The sequence below is a fragment of the Callorhinus ursinus genome, unplaced genomic scaffold (assembly GCF_003265705.2).
Source record: "Callorhinus ursinus isolate GAN/ISIS: 27379988/994484 unplaced genomic scaffold, GSC_fseal_2.0 scaffold3, whole genome shotgun sequence".
NCBI classification, from domain to species: Eukaryota; Metazoa; Chordata; class Mammalia; order Carnivora; family Otariidae; genus Callorhinus; species Callorhinus ursinus.
The window spans coordinates 39,697,730-39,716,204 of record NW_027397065.1 but is presented as its reverse complement, the minus strand read 5'-3'; positions in this window follow the sequence as shown (position 1 = coordinate 39,716,204).

The window sequence follows — 18,475 nt, the reverse complement described above, 5'->3', positions numbered from 1 at the left end:
AACTGAGCCACCCAGGTACCCCAAGAAATATGTTTATTAATAACCAAGTCACCTTTTCCTTTTCCTTTAGTGTCAGTCCCCAACCAAGCTAAACACATGTTTCTGAACTGGATTTAATGCATATCTTAATGACCACTTTTGTCAAGGATTTATGCAGTCTTCCTTGTGCTCTTTGAGAAACTTCAGGTTCATGTAATTTTTTAACCTGCCTCATTCTACTCTATATATGTCAAGCCTCTCAGTCTTCAAAAGGGAACAATTGTGCTTTGGACATAAATGCTCTTGCTGCTGGTGAAATCACGTCTGTTTGTTCAATCATAGGACTTTCTCTGGATGCCTACGATGGAACATTATGTCTGGTCAGTTAGTGGTCCTTTAGCCTTCAGGTAAAAACAGCATGGCCTGGAGAAGAAAATTTATTTTTTCTCCTGATTAAAAAAAAAAAAGATTATGGATGATCATTATAGAAAACAGGAAGGAGAAGGAAGAGAAGAAGAAGAAGAAGAAGAGGAAGAGCAAACCCCATATACGAGAAAGCAAGCTCATCATCTCACCACGAAGAAATAGTCATTGTTAACATTTTGGCTTATTTTCACCTGGTCCTTATTTTAATAGTATTGACAGAGTATTTGTTATGTGTTAAATACTTTGCATTCATTGAAAGACAAATCTTGGGGGCGCCCGGGTGGCTCAGTCGTTGAGCATCTGCCTTCGGCTCAGGTCATGATCCCAGGGTCCTGGGATCGAGCCCCACATTGGGCTCCCTGCTCGGCAGGAAGCCTGCTTCTCCCTCTGCCACTCCCCCTGCTTGTGTTCCTTCTCTCACTGTGTCTCTCTCTGTCAAATAAATAAATAAAATCTTTAAAAAAAAAAAAAGAAAGACAGATCTTGTTATCTTAAACTCTTAGAAACTACTATGATGCATACAGATAATGTACTAAGAGTACTCCACATCTACACCCCCTGTGTGGGTTTCTCTGTACCTTATTTTACTCAATATTGCTATTATAGACATTTAATCATGAAAATAAATAATCTTTATAAATATCTATTTCATACCTCTATTTCAGGCTGCAGATGTAACACGATATATTTAATCACTTCCCCACTGCTGGCTTTTGAGGTTGTTGCTCGCCTTTTTTATGCTGTTGCTTTCAGCATACTTGTTCTGCCAAATCAGAACCAAAATGTCTATATTCTGAAACTTGCTTTTACAATAGGTATCAGGGCCTTTTTTTTTTTTTTTTTAACTATCTGGAAATTCTCTCTTGTACCAGGTTATAGACAAAAAGACTTTGAAATATGAGCATTTCCAGAGAGGGGGAGGGGCATCAAAATCACTTTAAAGACTGGCAAGCAGGATCTGAAGTCTTCTTAGACCACAGTTCCTTCTATCACTTGACTCCTTCCATCAATTCCACATACATCTGTTTGGGGCGCAGACAGCCCCTTCTGGAAGAGTGCTCACATGGCCTTTTCTCTGTGCATGCACAGAGGGAGCGCTATGGTTTCATGGTGTGGGTAACTTTATTTTGATAAAATTATAAGCTTTTGAAACACTTGTAAGAATAATAATACAAAGAGCTTCCCTTTTAAAAAGACTATTTTTAAAGAGCAGTTTTAGGTTCACAGCAAAATTGAGGGGAAGGTACAGAGGTTTCCCATACACTCCCTGCCACACACACTCACAGCTTCCCCCATTGTTAACATCCCCCACCTCTTCATCCCTCCCTCTCTCTGACCCAAGGCAACCCCTGATCTTTTTACTGTCTCCATGGGTTTTGCCTTTTCCAGAATTTCATATAGTTGGAATCATGCAAGTCTGATCATTTTTAAGAAGAAGGCACGAAAAGCTGGTGTGAGAGTGAGGGTTGTCAACTGTGAGCTTTGCTGTAAGGTGACTTTACTGGCTATTTCTTTAGGATAACCCAGTATCAGTATTGTTAGGTATTTCCTCTTTGGCTAGTCAGATTTCTTGCAGAAGTCTTTTGTTATATCATGCCCATAGGGTATAATTTGGGTGTCAACATTCTGGGCTCAAGTCGGGGAGGAAGGCTGGGGTCTCAGGTTGTGGGATGTAAACTTTCTCTTAATCCTCCCATTTTTGGTAGATGCTCCCTGCCTTGGCCTCCATATTATCCTCACTGGCCTTCTGTGCAGAGGAGGGGAGGAAATCTGTGCTTTTAACTGCTCATGAAACAGATGACACCAATTTTCAGGTTTTTAGTCCCATCCTTACTTCACAGTCCCAGAAGTCTCTAATGTGACAAACCGCTGGGCCTTTTGGGTTCTGACGTTGAATGAATTGCTTCTTGGGTCACCCTCCTGACAGATTAAGTTTCTGCTTCCCAGGTCTGCTAGCTAAATCAATGACCACTTAGTCTGTTTTACAAATCTCCAAATTTTATTTTCATTTTCTCTTCTATTCTTTGTCCTTATGAGTTTATGCCTTTTTCTTTTAAAATCCCTTTAATATCGACATAGTGAGGTTTTGGGAGGCAGAGGAGATAATGTGTGTATTCTATTTCCTGAATTTTACTGAAAGTCTCCTAACACTTTCTTATATAATAAAACACTTTTTTGTGTTATGGGTTTTTTTCTTTAAAGATTTTATTTATTTGCCAGAGAGAGAGAGAGAGAGTGAGCACATGAGCGGGGGGGAGGGACAGAAAGAGAGGGAGAAGCAGACTCCCCGCTGAGCAGGGAGCCTGATGCGGGGCTCAGTCCCAGGACCCTGAGATCATGACCTGAGCAGAAGGCAGATCCTTAACCACCTGAACTACCCAGGTGCCCTTTTTTGTGTTATGGTTTTATTCCTATGTAGGTGAAGCATACTATTGATTATGAAGCCCTCGTAGTTTGTCCTACTGCACCATTCTTACAATTACAAGTGTTAGAGGGAGACAGAACTCTGTTCAAACAGTGGCTCTGCCAGCGACTAGCTTTGTGACCCTGGGAAAGTCGCTTCATTTTGCCAAAGCCTCACTTTCCTCGCTTGTAAAATGAAGATGAAAATGACACTTGCCTCCTATGAGTGTTTTAGGGATTAACCAAGACAGTAGATTTAATGTGTCATCACAGTGCCTGATTCATAGTAGGTGCTCAGGAAATGGCTGCCCTTTGCCTGGTGCTCATCCTTAAATTAGTGTAGTGAAAGTGGCAGAAAATGGTCAAAAGAGCGAAGACATTTCCAGGAATTGAGCCTGTTTCTGAAATGCCAGTTTCTGTAAAAGTTAATCTTTAGATCTCACCTGGATGGGCAACTCTTGACATTTGAAACAGGGAGACCTAATCCACAGGTGAAGGCCATAGCAACCCTCATTCATTCATTCATTCATTCATTCACCAAGGAGTGCTCACTGTGTGGAGCATTTTAAGGTACATATTATATAGCCTATGAGTTAAGCACTAAATACTTCAGAATGCCTCTCATAAAGCAACATTGTTTCATATTAAGATTTAATAGAATTAACAAAATATCCTTAATAGTATCTAATATTCAGTACATATTAAAACTGCTTTGATTATCATAATTTCCGTTTTCTAAACATTTGCTCTGTTTATTGATTTGGTTTCCAAATGTGGTCTTTTTTGTTTTTTCATTCTTAAATTTCAGTTTTCTTTTAGCGCTCTCTCTCCTGCCCCCAAGCACTTCCCTTTTCTTTTTTCCCCCCATGTCTTTGCTTGTTGAAGAAAGAAGGTAATGGTTCCATCGAAAGTCCCATATTCTGGATCTGGCCAATGCATCCTCGTGGTACAGGTTAACTTGTTTCTCTATCTCCAGTACTCTATGTGTTGGGGGAGGTGGAACTAAAGGCAGATTAATTTCCACATCAATTTACTTTTTATTTCTTTTGGAAGAATATGTTATAGTGGTCTCATGTATTTATATCTTATCATGTCACATGATACATAATCTTTGGTTGTTTAGTGTTTAGTGATACTAATAAATCAGTGGTTTCAGGTGATGATATTCTCTTTCAAGGTAAAGTTTCCCATCAACATTTTATTTAATTGTTTTATCATCTATTATTGACTATTATACATTGAATTGTGTCCTCACAAAAGATATGTTGAAATTCTAACCTCTGGTACCTATGAATGTAATCTCATTTGTGAATAGGATTTTTGCAGATATAATCAAGTTAAAGATGAAGTCATTAGGGTGGGCTTAAATCCAGTATGACTGGTGTCCTGCTAAAAAGAAGAAAATGTCATGTAAAGTCAGAGACTTTAACCCCTCAAACAGTGGGGCACCTCTTTCCAGTTGCCCTCACTCAGAGGAAACAGGATTGATCTGGCCCCAGTGATCTAGGTGGTGGGTGAGGACACCTCCGCCTGGATTCTGGGCTGCACACATGAGGAGCCAGCAAGGATGCTTTCTCCCACCACGCTCTCCCCAACATCCTAGGCACATCTTTTTATAATCCTGTTTCTTAGGTATAAGGAGTTGTATTTTTATTTCATTTTCTAAGCCCTAGAACTTAACAGAAAAGCCTTTTAAATATTCTTTTAGGGGTGCCTGGATGGCTCTGGTGGTCTCTGTCAAATAAATAAATAAAATCTCTTTAAAAAATATATTTTTTAAAGAGATTTTATTTATTTATTGAGAGAGAGAGAGAGCACAACCAGAGGGAGCAGCAGAAGGAGAGGGAGAAGCAGACTCCCTGCTGAGCAGAGAACCCAATGTGGGGCTTGATCCCAGGACCCTGGGCTTACAACCTGAGTAGAAGGAAGATGCTTAACTGGCTGAACCACCCAGGCGCCCCTAAAAAAAATTCTTTTATTTTATTTCTGGTTAATTGTTTTGTACTTTATATTTTTTAATACAACCAACCGGTCTTTTTCCTAGCTGATCTCCAAAGCATTGCTCTTTCTTAAACTGACAATAAAAATGGATTCATGGCTCCAGTTAAAAACAACAACAACAAAAACAAGACAAAGCCTAGAATAATACAGGTGCAAGCCAAGGAATGCGCAAAGATTGATGGGGTTGCCACCAGAAATGAGGAAGAAGCCAAGTAGGATTCTATCCAGAGTTGCAAAGGGAGCACGGCCCTGCTGACACCTTCATTTCAGACCACCAGCCTTCAGAACTGTGAGGGAATACACTTCTGTTGTTTTAAGCCACCCAGTCTGTGGACTTCCTTACAGCAGCCCTAGGAAAGTAGCACAATGGCCATTTCCTGGATTTGGTGGTTTCACTGAAAGCTATGAAATGGTAATATTTGAATTCTATCATTTCTTCTGTATCTATTAGCTGGAATTATTTCAGTAGAAAAACTTTCTTTCTTTCCCCAAGTCTATTTCATTGCCTTGGAATATATTTACTCTAGAAAGGTATAGTATATGTTGATGTTTTTTCCCATTCATTCATTCATTCATTCAAGTAAGCTTTATGCCCAGGGTAGGGCTTGAACGCATGACCCTGAGACCAAGAGATGCATGCTCTAGGGGTGCCTTGGGTGGCTCAGTTGGTTAAGAGTCTGACTCTTGATTTCTGCTCAGATCATGATCTCAGAGTTGTGCAGTTGAGCCCCAGGTCAGGCTCTGTCCTCAGCATGGAGTCTGCTTGAGATTCTCTCTCTCCCTCTCTCTCTGCTCCAGCCCCCCCACCCCCTCTCTAAAATAAATAAATAAATCTTAAAAAAAAAAAAGGGTCGCATGCTCTAGTGACTGAGCCAGCCAGGCACCCTTGTTCTTTCTATTTTGATTGTCAATTTTCAAAGTAATGAGTTGGCAACACTTAGTGATGTCCAATGAGCTTATTTTGTTCCCATTTTTTCTTTTGAATATATTATGGACTTATGAACTATTTAAAAGAGAATGTCATTAAAAATTATTCTGGGCCTCTGGGCTTCTCCCAGTTGTAAATGAAATGTAGTATTGATATCTGGCCCGTGGGTAAAATGTATACTAAGAAAAACGACCTTGTTAGGATGTCTAAGAAAATACCTTTTGGTGACCCAGTGAGAGTCTATGTAAGTTCCAGTAGGGTCAAAGTTGAGTTTGGCTCAGATAATTCTCTGAAAACCAGTATAATATTAAATGTAATTATATTACTATTTGTTTTCCAGCTTGATAAATCTATCTCCTTAGAACTGCCACCATTTTGCCTGGAGAAGAACTAAATTTAGATACACTCTCAGAATTTCTTCCTATCTCAAAACCATTACAAGCTATGAACAGACTTTCTTTTTTTATGGGGCAGATGAACATGAGGATAAAGAGTTGCATAGTAACGAATGGAGATTTGTGTTTATTTTTGAAAATAAAAATCTGGGTTTGAGAATTAGTGTATTTGAGGGAAAAACAGATTAATTAAAATTAGAAATGTCCTAAAAAAATTCAATTTTATAGTGCTAGCTATAGTTCACATCTCCCCACAAAATTCAAGCTCCTTCAGTGCAGGACCATGTCTAACTTATCAGTCTATCCTCACTCAGAACAAAGTTTTCAGAGTAGGTGCTTCACAAATAAATGAATATAATTAGAATTCAGTGCAATTAAAGTTCTTTAAAAGATCAATATATGTTAGACAAATTCAGAGCAATGAACATCATGTGAGAAGATGGATTGGATCCAATTACCATAAAAATGATGTACTAACTGTATACAAAGTGATGCGGAAGTGCACTGATAAAGATGCCCACAATATAAAACAGGTATGGTATCGCATACTATCCCATTATATAAAGAAAAATGGTAGGTAATATTTCAGTATGAATTAGAAGGAACTTAGAGGAATCTATATGTCTCTAATGGGCTTAGTCCCTCAGGATGCAGTTAAGCAAAAAGAAACCCCACAAAATATTTCAACATAAGAGATTTCACATAGAGACATAATTACAAGGTTGGAAGTGCTCAAAGAGCAGGAGGGGATATTGAGGTGTCACAAAGACAATAGTGTGGGAAGCAGCGGCCACATCCAGGAGTGAGAAACAAAGGGTGAGGTTGTGTGTTATTGGAACCTCAGAGTGGGGCTCTGGCCTCTGGGAAAGGAGTACCGCTTGCCTTCCCCTTGTGCCTTTCAAAAGGGTATTGTGGCTAAGGTGCTAGGTGGGCTGGCGGAAGCTGGAGATGGGGCTAGAAGGAACCGCACCCCAGGGCTCCTGAGGCTGCTGGAGTGACACTGACAGGGGCAGCAAGCCAACAGGAAGTGGGACTTTCTTCTCTCATCCTGCTTCCTAATGCCCCTCTTGTGAGAAATGCAAGGTACAGCGTCCCAAGCAAAGCATCATCCCAAAGCAGATTATGGGAAAGTAGATGTGGAGCCCAGAGCCAAGAACTTAGTTAAAGTCCTGTGGGGGAGAGGGACCACAGACGCTTACTCTCACATTTACGTACTTCCGCATTGTCTGAATTGGGTTACAGTGATCAAGGCTTATTATTATTTTTTTTTAAGTTTGTTTATTTTAAGTAACCTGTACACCCCACGTGGGGCTCAAACTCAGGACCTTGAGATCAAGAGTCACATGCTCTTCCGGCTAAGCCTGCCAGGCGTCCCCAAGCCTCATTTTTTATTGAGATATATTTCACATACCCTTTTTAGTATGCAATTAAAGTATACAATTCAGTGTTTTTTAGTATATTTACAGAGTCGTGCAGTTAAGACCACTAATTCTGCAATCGTTTCATTAGCCAGGAAAGAAACCTTGTGCCCTTTAGCTATCACCTCCTATCCCACTACATCCCCCACCCTCCCCTCAACCCTAAGGCAACCATAACCCTGCTTTTCATCACTATGGACTTGCCTATTCTGGACATTTCATAAAAATGGAATCGTACATTATGTGGCCTTTTTTTTTGTTTGGCTTCTTAGCAAGATGTTTCCAAGATTCATCCATGTTGTAGCATGTGTCAGTACTTCCTTATTTCTTATAGCTGAATAATATTCCATTATATGGGTGTACAACATTTTGCTTTTCCATCCCTCAGTTGATGGATATTTGGGTTTGCTACTTTTTGGCTACTATGAGTATTGCTGTTGTGAGCGTTTGTGTACAAGTTTTGTGTGGCTATATGTTTTCAGTGCTATAGTGGAAATGCTGGGTCCTATGGAAACTCTATGTTTAACACTTTGAGGAACGATTTAACTATTTTCCATAGCAGCTGCACCATTTTATATTCCTACCAGCAATGTATGGAGGTTCCAAGTCTGTACATCCTCACGAAGATTTGTTATTGCCTGTCTTTTTGATCATAGCCATCTTAATGCACATGAAGTGATATCTCACAGTGATTTTTTTCTATAAAGTGAAATTGTACTTATTGACCATTTGTATATATTCTTTGGAGAAATGTCCATTCAAGTCCCTTACCCATTTTTAATTGGATTGTTTGTTTTTTTGTTGTTGAGTCATAAGAGTTCTATATATATTCTGGACATTAGACTCTTATCAGACACAGGATTTGCAAATATTTTCTCCCTTCTTTTTTTTTTTTTTAAAGATTTTATTTATTTATTTGAGAGAGAGAGAATGAGAGAGAGAGAGAGCACGAGAGGGAAGAGGGTCAGAGGGAGAAGCAGACTCCCTGCCGAGCAAGGAGCCCGATGTGGGACTCGATCCCGGGACTCCAGGATCATGACCTGAGCCGAAGGCAGTCACTTAACCAACTGAGCCACCCAGGCGCCCTCTTTTCTCCTTTCTGTAGGTTGCCTTTCTACTTTCTTGAAAATGTGCTTTGATGCAGAAAAGCTTGTAATTCTGATGAAGTCTAATTTGTTTCTTTTTACTATATTTTTGGTGTCGTATCTCAGAATCCATTGCCTAATCCAAGGTCACAAAGTTTTATGTATGTTTTCCTGTAAGAATTTTATGCCTTTAATTCTTATATTTAGGTTTTTGATCTATTTTGAGTTAATTTTTGCACATGGATAGCCAGTTGTCCCAACATCATTTGTTAAAAAGAGTATTCTTTTCCCCAAATGCATTATCTAACACCCATGTTGAAAATCAGTTGACCATATATGTATGTGCTTTTTTTCCTGGACTCTCAATTATTATTTTTTAAGATTTTATTTATTTATTTATTTATTTTTAAGATTTTATTTATTTATTTGACAGAGAGAGACACAGTGAGAGAGGGAACACAGCAGGGGGAGTGGGAGAGGGAGAAGCAGGCTTCCTGCGGAGCAGGGAGCCCGATGCGGGGCTCGATCCCAGGACCCTGGGATCATGACCTGAGCCGAAGGCAGATGCTTAACGACTAAGCCACCCAGGCGCCCCAGAAATTATTTATTTATTTTAGAGAGAGAGTGCACAGGGGTGAGTTGTGGGGAGGAGCCGAGAGGGAGGGAAGGGGAGTCTGAAGCAGGCTCTGCCTTGAGCCCTATTCGGGGCTCAGCTGAGGCTCTAGGGGCTCAAGCTCACCACCATGAGATCACGACCTGAGCCTAAACTTAACCAACTGAGCCACGCAGGTGCCCCTCTGGACTCTCAATTCTATTCTGATGATGTATATGCCTATTCTTATGTTAGTACCACACAGTCTTAATTACTGTAGTTTTGTAGTAAGTTTTGAAATTGAGACCAACAATGGTGTTTTGTTTTGTTTTTTTTCCAAGATTGTTGGCTATTTGAGGTACTTGCATCTCCATATGGATTCTGGGATCAGCTTGTCAATTCATGCAAAAAAAGCAGCTGGGATTTTGATAAGGATTGCGTTGAATACCATGCTTACTTTTAGCAAAAACATTTCCACTTTGACCAGAAAGTCTGTTTTTCAAGAGGCTAACTCTCTTGGTAATAGGCAGTTAGTGTAAACTGCATTAAGTGAGCTCAGATTAAAATCAAGATTTTTGTCTCTCTTTGTAGAAAAAACCACATTAATAACTTTAAATTTATTTAGGTGAAATAAATATTTGTGTGGTTCGGTGAGGACGAACTATATCTAGTTTTGCTGACCACGGTATCCCCAGGCTAAGCCCAGAGTCTTGTATGTAGAAGGTGCTCAGAGTTTTTTAAAAATGGAAGCATCTTCTCTAACAGGTGAGGGAACAAAAGCAAAAGGGTATATGGACTTAGGCTGTCCAAGGTGATGCCCAAGGCACTAGGATATGTAAAAAGAACCCATCTTAACCAGCCACAAAAGTGCACACTTTGTATTTTTTATATGAAATGTTCAAAAGTCTGGGGGTGGGAATATGGACTGACTGTAAAACAGGCATGAGGTTTCTTTTTAGGTAATGGGAATATGCTAAAATTAGATTAGGGTGATGATTGTCCAACTCTGTAATTTTACTATAATTCATTCCCTCGTACACTTAAAGGTGGTAAATTTTATGGTATGTAAATATCACAAAACAACTGAAAAAGAAAGAAAGAAAGAAAGAAAGAAAGAAAGAAAGAAAGAAAGAAAGAATAAAAAAAAAAAACCCTAACTAACTCCAGCTTGAGACTGGGGCTTCATTCAATTTCAATTTTTATTGGGGAAAGTGATAATAGACGAAGTAGGTCAAACGGTGCTCTATTTCACTGGCAGAGGGAAAAAAAAAGGGAAAAGGAAAGAAAAAGTGGAGGTGGCGTGACCGAAAGCAAGAGTGGGTTTGCACAGAGCAGTAGGGACTGCCGTTCACAGAAAAGGTAATGAGGGATCAAGGGCCAAGGCTCCTGTCGGGAATTGGTCCATAAAAGGGCCTGGAATACAAAGTAGCAAATGGATGCTAGTTTGAAGGGAGACAAGGGACTGGAAGCCTAACCCATCTGCCCAGTTTCTGACAGTGAAGAAACAAAGAAGGTCATGGACTTGCCTTTCCGTGGCACTTGGGGGACCACACTTGAAACACTGCAGGGCAGGGCTGGTCCCCCTGGTGTGAAAAGACTGTAGCATCAGCCAGAGAAATGTGGTGGTGGGAAAACCTTCTAGTTAGGAGCCATCACTTCGCCGTTCACCCTTGTCAGCCCCGCTGCCGGGATGGCTCAGCAGGGAAGGGAAATGATCGATCTCGGCCCCTGACAGGTTACAAGGGAAGAAGTAAATGTTCGACAAATAGCTGTGGGTCATGTTGGCCAGGCCTTCTGACTCCCAATCCTGCCCTTGATCTTGATGCCGGAGTGCCTGCATCCCTCACAATCACTAAGTCTAAATCGTGACCGGAGGCTTTCTGGTTTTGATACTTCTGCTCACCCCAAGCTAAAATTCACCTGGCCTTCAAAGCCTGCCTCATTTATTTACGGTGGCAGCTTGCTTATCATTCTTTAGCATGTGTGATGTGCTAAGGACTAGGCTACGATCTTTCCAGGCATGCACACGTTCTCACACAAACCCAAGAATTAGAAACCGTGATCCTTAGTTTTTTAGATTCGGATATAAACTCAAAGACATGGATTAATTTGCTGAGATCACACAGCTAGTAAGTAGCAGAGGTGGGCCTTGAACTGGGGTGTGTCCGATGCCAAAGCCCATTTTCTCAGACTTGTCTTTTCAAAGCAAATCTTCAATGGATCATTCTACTTGCAGGTCTGACTAAAGATTAATTTCTTACTTCTGAAGGTGGAATAAATAAAACAGCTAATTCTTTCCCTCTAATTATCTTGGGTCCTCACACAGATCAGCAGACCTGCCTGATATAAATAAAACAAACACCAGCTATATTGCCCCCTGGTCACTAGTTGGGGAATGAGGGTCCCACTCAGTCTTGCGGCACAGTCTGGGCAAGGGGTGGGAGTTGGGATGGGGCCTTTCTTCCCGCAGCCTGCAGCCCTCAGAAGTGCTCTCGTTTCAGTTAGTTAGGACCCGGCATGGCCAGCCGCTCAGCCAGCAACTCCAACACTGTCTCCAGGGACAGGGGCTTGGCAGCCATGCTGGGCTCCCCTGGGGAGGGCCTGGAAGGCTCTTTCTTTTTGCAGCCAATTGGCCCGATTTCAACCCTTATTGGGAACGACCAGGCAGGCATGATTGTGCTGGGTCACACAGCTCAAGTAACCTACTCGGCTTTCAGATTATTGACTAAACAATCACATTCATGAGATTCAAATCTAACATTTGCACCCAAATTCAAACTAGAATATTATGCTAAAAGCCTGCAGCCTTTGACCAGTCTTGAGGAAGAAAGTCTCATTGCATCTTACCCCTCCATGGAGGGATGATAAGGGTTAGATAGAAAGCCTTACCCCCATTTTGCAGGTAAGAAAGCTGGCTCAGAGGAGTTTCTCTCCTGAGTGTGCCTGATACCTTGTTTTATGTGTGTAGATACTCCATTTTAAATATTTGTTCATTGACTGACCCAGTCTCCTTGTGGTCAGTGGAGGATAGAAGAAAATACAAGTGGGGCGCCTGGGTGGCTCAGTCGTTAAGCGTCTGCCTTCGGCTCAGGTCGTGATCCCAGGGTCCTGGGATCGAGCCCCGCATCCGCCTCCCTGCTCGGCGGGAAGCCTGCTTCTCCCTCTGCCACTCCCCCTGCTTGTGTTCCTGCTCTCGCTGTGTCTCTCTGTGTCAAAGAAATAAATAAAATCTTTAAAAAGAAATACAGATATTATTTACCTAGTTGTAGGTATAATTTTGTCTGTGTTCTGTCTGGTTCGGCATACTGGAGGGTTTTCCTCTCCCTTTGGGCACTGAATTCCTGCCATCCTGTCCCTACCTGGGAACAGCCTCTGGGATTCTCTTGCCACCGTCAATTTGAAGGGTGCAGCCAGAGCGTGGAGGTACGAACTGATGGTGTGGAGCCAATAAATGAGTGGGAAGTAAAAAGGTCTTTTTCCCTCCTTTGCAGGAACCATGCAGGAAGGCAGTAAGGCGGGAAGCCAGGTATGGGCACGGCAACAGGGGAATGACCGATGTCATCATTAGGTCTGAGAGTTGTGCGTCCTTGGCTATCCAGCTGCTTCCTAATGACATTTTCTCCCCCTCTTGATTTCTTCTCCCTTTCATAAGAAAGCTCAGTGCAGAATGAAACAGGGTCTGATTTGAATGGAGGTTTTAAACAATTTTTTAAAAGATTTTATTTATTTATTTGGGAGAGAGAGAATGAGAGAGAGAGAGAGAGAGCACATGAGAGGGGGGAGGGTCAGAGGGAGAAGCAGACTCCCTGCCGAGCGGGGAGCCTGTTGCGGGACTCGATCCCGGGACTCCAGGATCATGACCTGAGCTGAAGGCAGTCGCTTAACGGACTGAGCCACCCAGGCGCCCGAATGGAGGTTTTAATATAAGTGATATTTGTGTTCCTTAAAATGAAGGTTTTTTTTTAATATATTGTCCCATGTTATAAATGACTTACATTTATGAGAAGGACAATTTTTAGTCCTAACCTTTCAAACCTCCTCGGCGATCAGCTGCATTATGTTTTTAGACCACACGAAGGCAGTGTTGTCACATGTAAAAGATGCCTGCCTTCTGCTTTCTGAACAGATGGGCACATTTGTTAGACTTCATTGGATGTATTTTTCCTTTATTGAAGCACAGGGGAATTTCAAATTTGCAGGTAGAATGGTGGAAGATAGTTAAGATTTTATACCGTATCTTTATCTGTTTATACTGATAAAGATAGCAAAGGCAGTTGATTTATCCTCCTTTTTGCTGTTTTGAGAGATTATTGTGCTAACAAGCTGGGATGGGTGTTCATTACCACCGTGACCCTGGCAGAAGATGTTCTGTTGATTTTGCATTTAATCGGAAATGTCACAAGATAGTACGGAAGCCCATCCTTCTTCCAAACCCTCAATACCCCCAGATATGACTTAAATCCTGCTGTTACTTTCAGGCAATTTTTGCATTTAGTCTTTCTCCTCAACTATTAAGCAGGTAGAATCTAGCCAGCTTTCTCTGAAGATGGAACCGTGTGACCTTCCTTAACCCCATGATCATGGGAACTCTGAAGTGTCTCTTTCACAAATGGGTCTAGTCCTGTGGGGTTCCGAATGTCCCCTGGCCCCTATGGACGCAGGAGGTCTTAAGTCAGAGCTAATCCGTTGACTCTTCCTAGGGTGGCATAATGCAGAGGTTGCTGCAGAACCCTGGACAGTTCTAGCATCTGTCCTATGAGCATATCTGGTTTGTCAGGCTGTATTGGCTCATACAGTGTTGAATTTTTAAAAACTGCTAACACTTAAATGCAAAGAGTTCTCTTAAAGATCCAGGTTTCTTGCTTTTCTTGAAACACTGGACAATTGGTACGACTAGCCTGCCCAGTCTCTTGGTGACATTTGGCCACAGCCACCTTCTTTGTGGCTATATGTAGTCATTACATACCCAGGTCTCCCCTTTTGTTTCCCTGATACTAGGGGAGGTACTGATTATAACCACGTTTGCACTATTTTTCTTATAGCAAAAAAGGAAAATGAGAATTTAATACCCATGTCAGTCTCAGAATAGCGAAATGAAAGATATAATGAAGGAGCCACATGTGTCAAGGAAAATGAGCCTGAATGTAGACTTCTCTGCTGCAACATTGCCAGCTCACTAGCACCTTGCATTTTGCACCTGGGATGGCTGCATCTTGGAAGGTGGGCAGTTCTGGGGCTGACCTGGGATAAAGTACCAGCACTCTGGGGATCTTTTTATCCCCGTGGCTAAATGGGGGATAATCTCAGTGAACTCTCACAACAGCCCTGGAAGGTAATCACTACCTTATCTGGGCACACTGCTTAACACGGTGTGGTTGGCCACCTCCTCACTTTGTCTTTTTTTTTTCTTTAAATTTTTTATTGTTATGTTAATCACCATACATTACATCATTAGTTTTTGATGTAGTGTTCCATGATTCATTGTGCATAACACCCAGTGCTCCATGCGGAACGTGCCCTCTTTAATACCCATCACCAGGCTAACCCATCCCCCTACCCCCTCCCCTCTAGAACCCTCAGTTTGTTTTTCAGAGTCCATTGTCTCTCATGGTTCCTCTCCCCCTCCAGTTTCTCCTCACTTTGTCTTACCTTCCTCTTGGGGGCAATGGATTTTCAGGCTGGCGCTCCACGGGGCCTCCTAACCCTCATTCTTTGGTAAGTTGCAACTACCACCCAAGTTCACTACCCAACCCGGCTGGGGGGAAGAAAGGGTTAAAGGAGAAGGGGAGGGGGAGAGGAAAGCCCTTTGGAGGGGGGCTCAGACCCGGATATGGCTAGATGCCTGTTCTGGAGCCTCGAGGTGGCAGCTGAGCTCCGTGGGACTCCAGGAGGATTGGAGGAACAGACAGGAAATCCATTCTTGCTCTGCAGACACATCGGCAAAACGCCCAAAGCAAACAGCAGAGGAAGTTTGCTTTAGTGGAGACAAACTTACAACTTTGCTCTTTCAAAGCCTCTGTTTACAAGTCAAAGCCGAGGCTCAGGTGGGCTTTCTGCGCACACTCACCTGTGAGGCGCTGCCTGCAGGCTTAGAGCTAAAAGGAGCCAGGCTGCTGTGGGCTCCGGATGGATAACCGGGTGGGGCAGCTCGGATGAAAATCTGCTCTCTACCTCTTGGGGAACCAGGACTGCTCACCCCAGGCCTCCCAGGGTCAAATTTGGGAAAGGAGGAGATGGAAAACCAAAACCAAAACCAAAAAACCCCCCTTAGCCCTGGTGAGTTTTCGAATGGAGCATCACCTGTAGGTTGTGGAGTGAGGTGAGCAGCAAGAAATTGACAGATACTGGCCTTAGGCAATCGCAGCCTGAACAGAGTCACGAAATAAATCATGCTGCTGGAAGAATAGAAGCCACAGAAGGTATCTCTAAGGGGTGGTGTTGGTTCCTTTACCTGAATGGTGTCTCATGTTGTAACTGGATTGGGTGTACCTGTTACCTTGAAATAAAACCAACTGTACTAGTGTCTGGAATAAAAATATGTTGGCCAAAGGTGGAGTTTAGTGAATATATAACAACAATATCACAGATCTTACGTAAATTTATATTCCAATGAAAAATTTCCCGTGGGAAGTGAGGCAAAGGTGATGCTCTCTGCTGACTAATAGGAAAATGGAGACCCTGAGGAACCATGGGAACTGTGGAGATTGGGTGAGCGACTGCATTTCTTGCCCTGGAGGGGTTGCTGCTGAAGATATCCTGGAGATGGTCTGATCCCATGGTCAAGCCCACAGGTTCTGGAGGCAGCTACCTCTGGTTTTGAATCCTGGCTGTGATGCTTTTTAGCTGTTGGGCAAGTCACATTCTTTCTTTAAGCCTTGAGTGTCCCTGACTAGAGAGGGGTGGAGAGAGATGGAGCGCCGAAAGCAAGGTGACGCAGGGATGAAGGACAGTGCAGACACTCACACAGAAGTGTCTGTTTTCAAAGCCCTGGCTTTCCAGCTCTCCACCGGATACACTGCCATCATGTTAGAAACACATCTCTCCTCCCCACCCCCCACTCTGTCCTCCCCAACATTTCCTCCCAATGTAGATTTTGAGCTCTTAGATACAGTGCATTCGGTCTTCGTCTTCGGCCTTCCCTGCTTACGTTAGGATTCCTCAGGGCAGGAACCTCTCACGTTCTGCTAGTTCCTTTGTAATCTAATCCTAATTTTTTCAAAGTGATTCTTTGACTCTTCCTGGCCATAATTTCTTGTTGATCTTTGCTCCGCTGCATGCCTTTTTTTCTCAGACCATCCCCTCTTTGGGTAATACTCTTCCTTCCTCTGGGAAGCCTATATGGATGTGGTTCTGTGTCCCTGCCTTTCTCTCAACTATTCTTTCCCAGAATGTGCCCTCGAGGGTCAGTGGCCAAATAAATTAGGAAAATGGTTGCTTGTTTCAATGGAGCTTTGTGTTAATGTGCATTATAAATCCCTCAAAAGATGCTATTGCATGTAGGGTTTTTCAGATTATTTAGATCTAGGAATTTAAAACTCTCCCTTCTTTCTTTGCTTCTCTGTTTTACTATTTCATGGAGCCAGAATGTCATGGTACATATTTTGGCAGCTACGGCGCTGACCGCTATAGTTGAGGTTATTGAATTCCTAAGTAGGGGGAGCCTAAGGCCAGACTCTGGGACCGATTGTATTTCTAGGGGGGAATACCAAAGGCATCGATCATCCCGCTGCTGCTCTGCTGGGGATTCATGTTTGGACTGTGCTCTGACCGTCTTCCCCAGTAACCAAGTCCCTGTCTTATAAGGCATTCTAGTAAGTGGTCTCCTGTCTGCTATCCCAGTTCCTGTGGGTTTTTTTATTTATTTTTGAGAGAGGGAGAGAGTGCTCATGCGTACAAGGGAGAGGGTGGGGTGGGGTGGGGGGCAGAGGGAGAGAGAGAATCTTAAGCAGGCTCCATGCCCAGCACGGGACCCTGAAGAGGGTCTCGATCTCATGACCCTGAGATCATGACCTGAGCTGAAATCAAGAGTTGGAGGCTTGACTAACCGACTGAGCCACCGAGGCACCCCTCTTATTTGTGATTCCAAAGTCTGGCATCCTACTCTGTCCCCAAACTTGATTCTATATTGCTTGTCCCCCCACACAACGCCCACTCGTATCTATACCTGTTTTCTTTCCATTTGTCTTTCCCTCAGGAACTGTTAGGATATCTTGGTCTTCCTTCTTGGTCCTGTGCCCCTCTAATCTTCCTTGCTCTTTGCCAACTTTGATAAGATTTAGGTGTTGAAGAGTTCAGGCTCTAGGGTCTGATAAACTGACTTCTGATAACTGTGAACTCTTGGGGGAGTTATTTAACCTTGGGTCTCAGCAAAGCCAATGTAATTCCCTTATACGGTCCTGTTGTTGAGGATTAAATGAGATAGCCCATGTGAAGTGCTTCTCATACCACCTGGTGTATAGTAAGAGATCAGTAATTATCAGCTACTACATTATCCAAGTCCCAAGGGCTTCTTTGATCAATTTAGCCCATACTGAGCTCTTTCATCTCCAAATACTTTATAATTAGTGTCACAGACTTAGCACTTGATTTTGTTTGTGACTTAGTGATAGCTACCCACACTAGATTTGGACTTAATTTAAAAAAAATGGATAATTTCAAACATGCTGTAAGTAGAATAATAGCATCTTTTTATAGGATCCTTTTGTACTTGTCACTGGATTGGGTCTTTTTTTTAAAATATTTTATTTATTTATTTGACAGAGAGAGTGAGTGAGAGAGAGCACATGGGAGGGGGTAGGGTCAGAGGGAGAAGCAGACTCCCTGCTGAGCAGGGAGCCCGATGCGGGACTCGATCCTGGGACTCCAGGATCATGACCTGAGCCGAAGGCAGTCGCTTAACCAACTGAGCCACCCAGGCGCCCTAGATTGGGTCTTTGGTGACAGTTCTTTCTCCTTCTGTTCTGACATTAAATCTCACATGGTTCCATACACAGGAGACGTTGACATCGGCTGTGACTGAGAATAAGTCACTCCTTGTGCATAAGGATGGCTGTGCATAAGGATGTCTCTGCTCAGTCTCTCTTGGAGGACGGGACCCCCAGAAAGTCTCTCTTTTCCCTCTTTTTTATTAAGGGGTGGAGAGATGGAAAAATAGCAACCGACTTCCTAGAGACTATACCTCATTTTCCAGAGGGAAACTATCCCACCTCTCCTCGTCAGTTCTTCAACTGAGCCTGGTGCAAAATAAC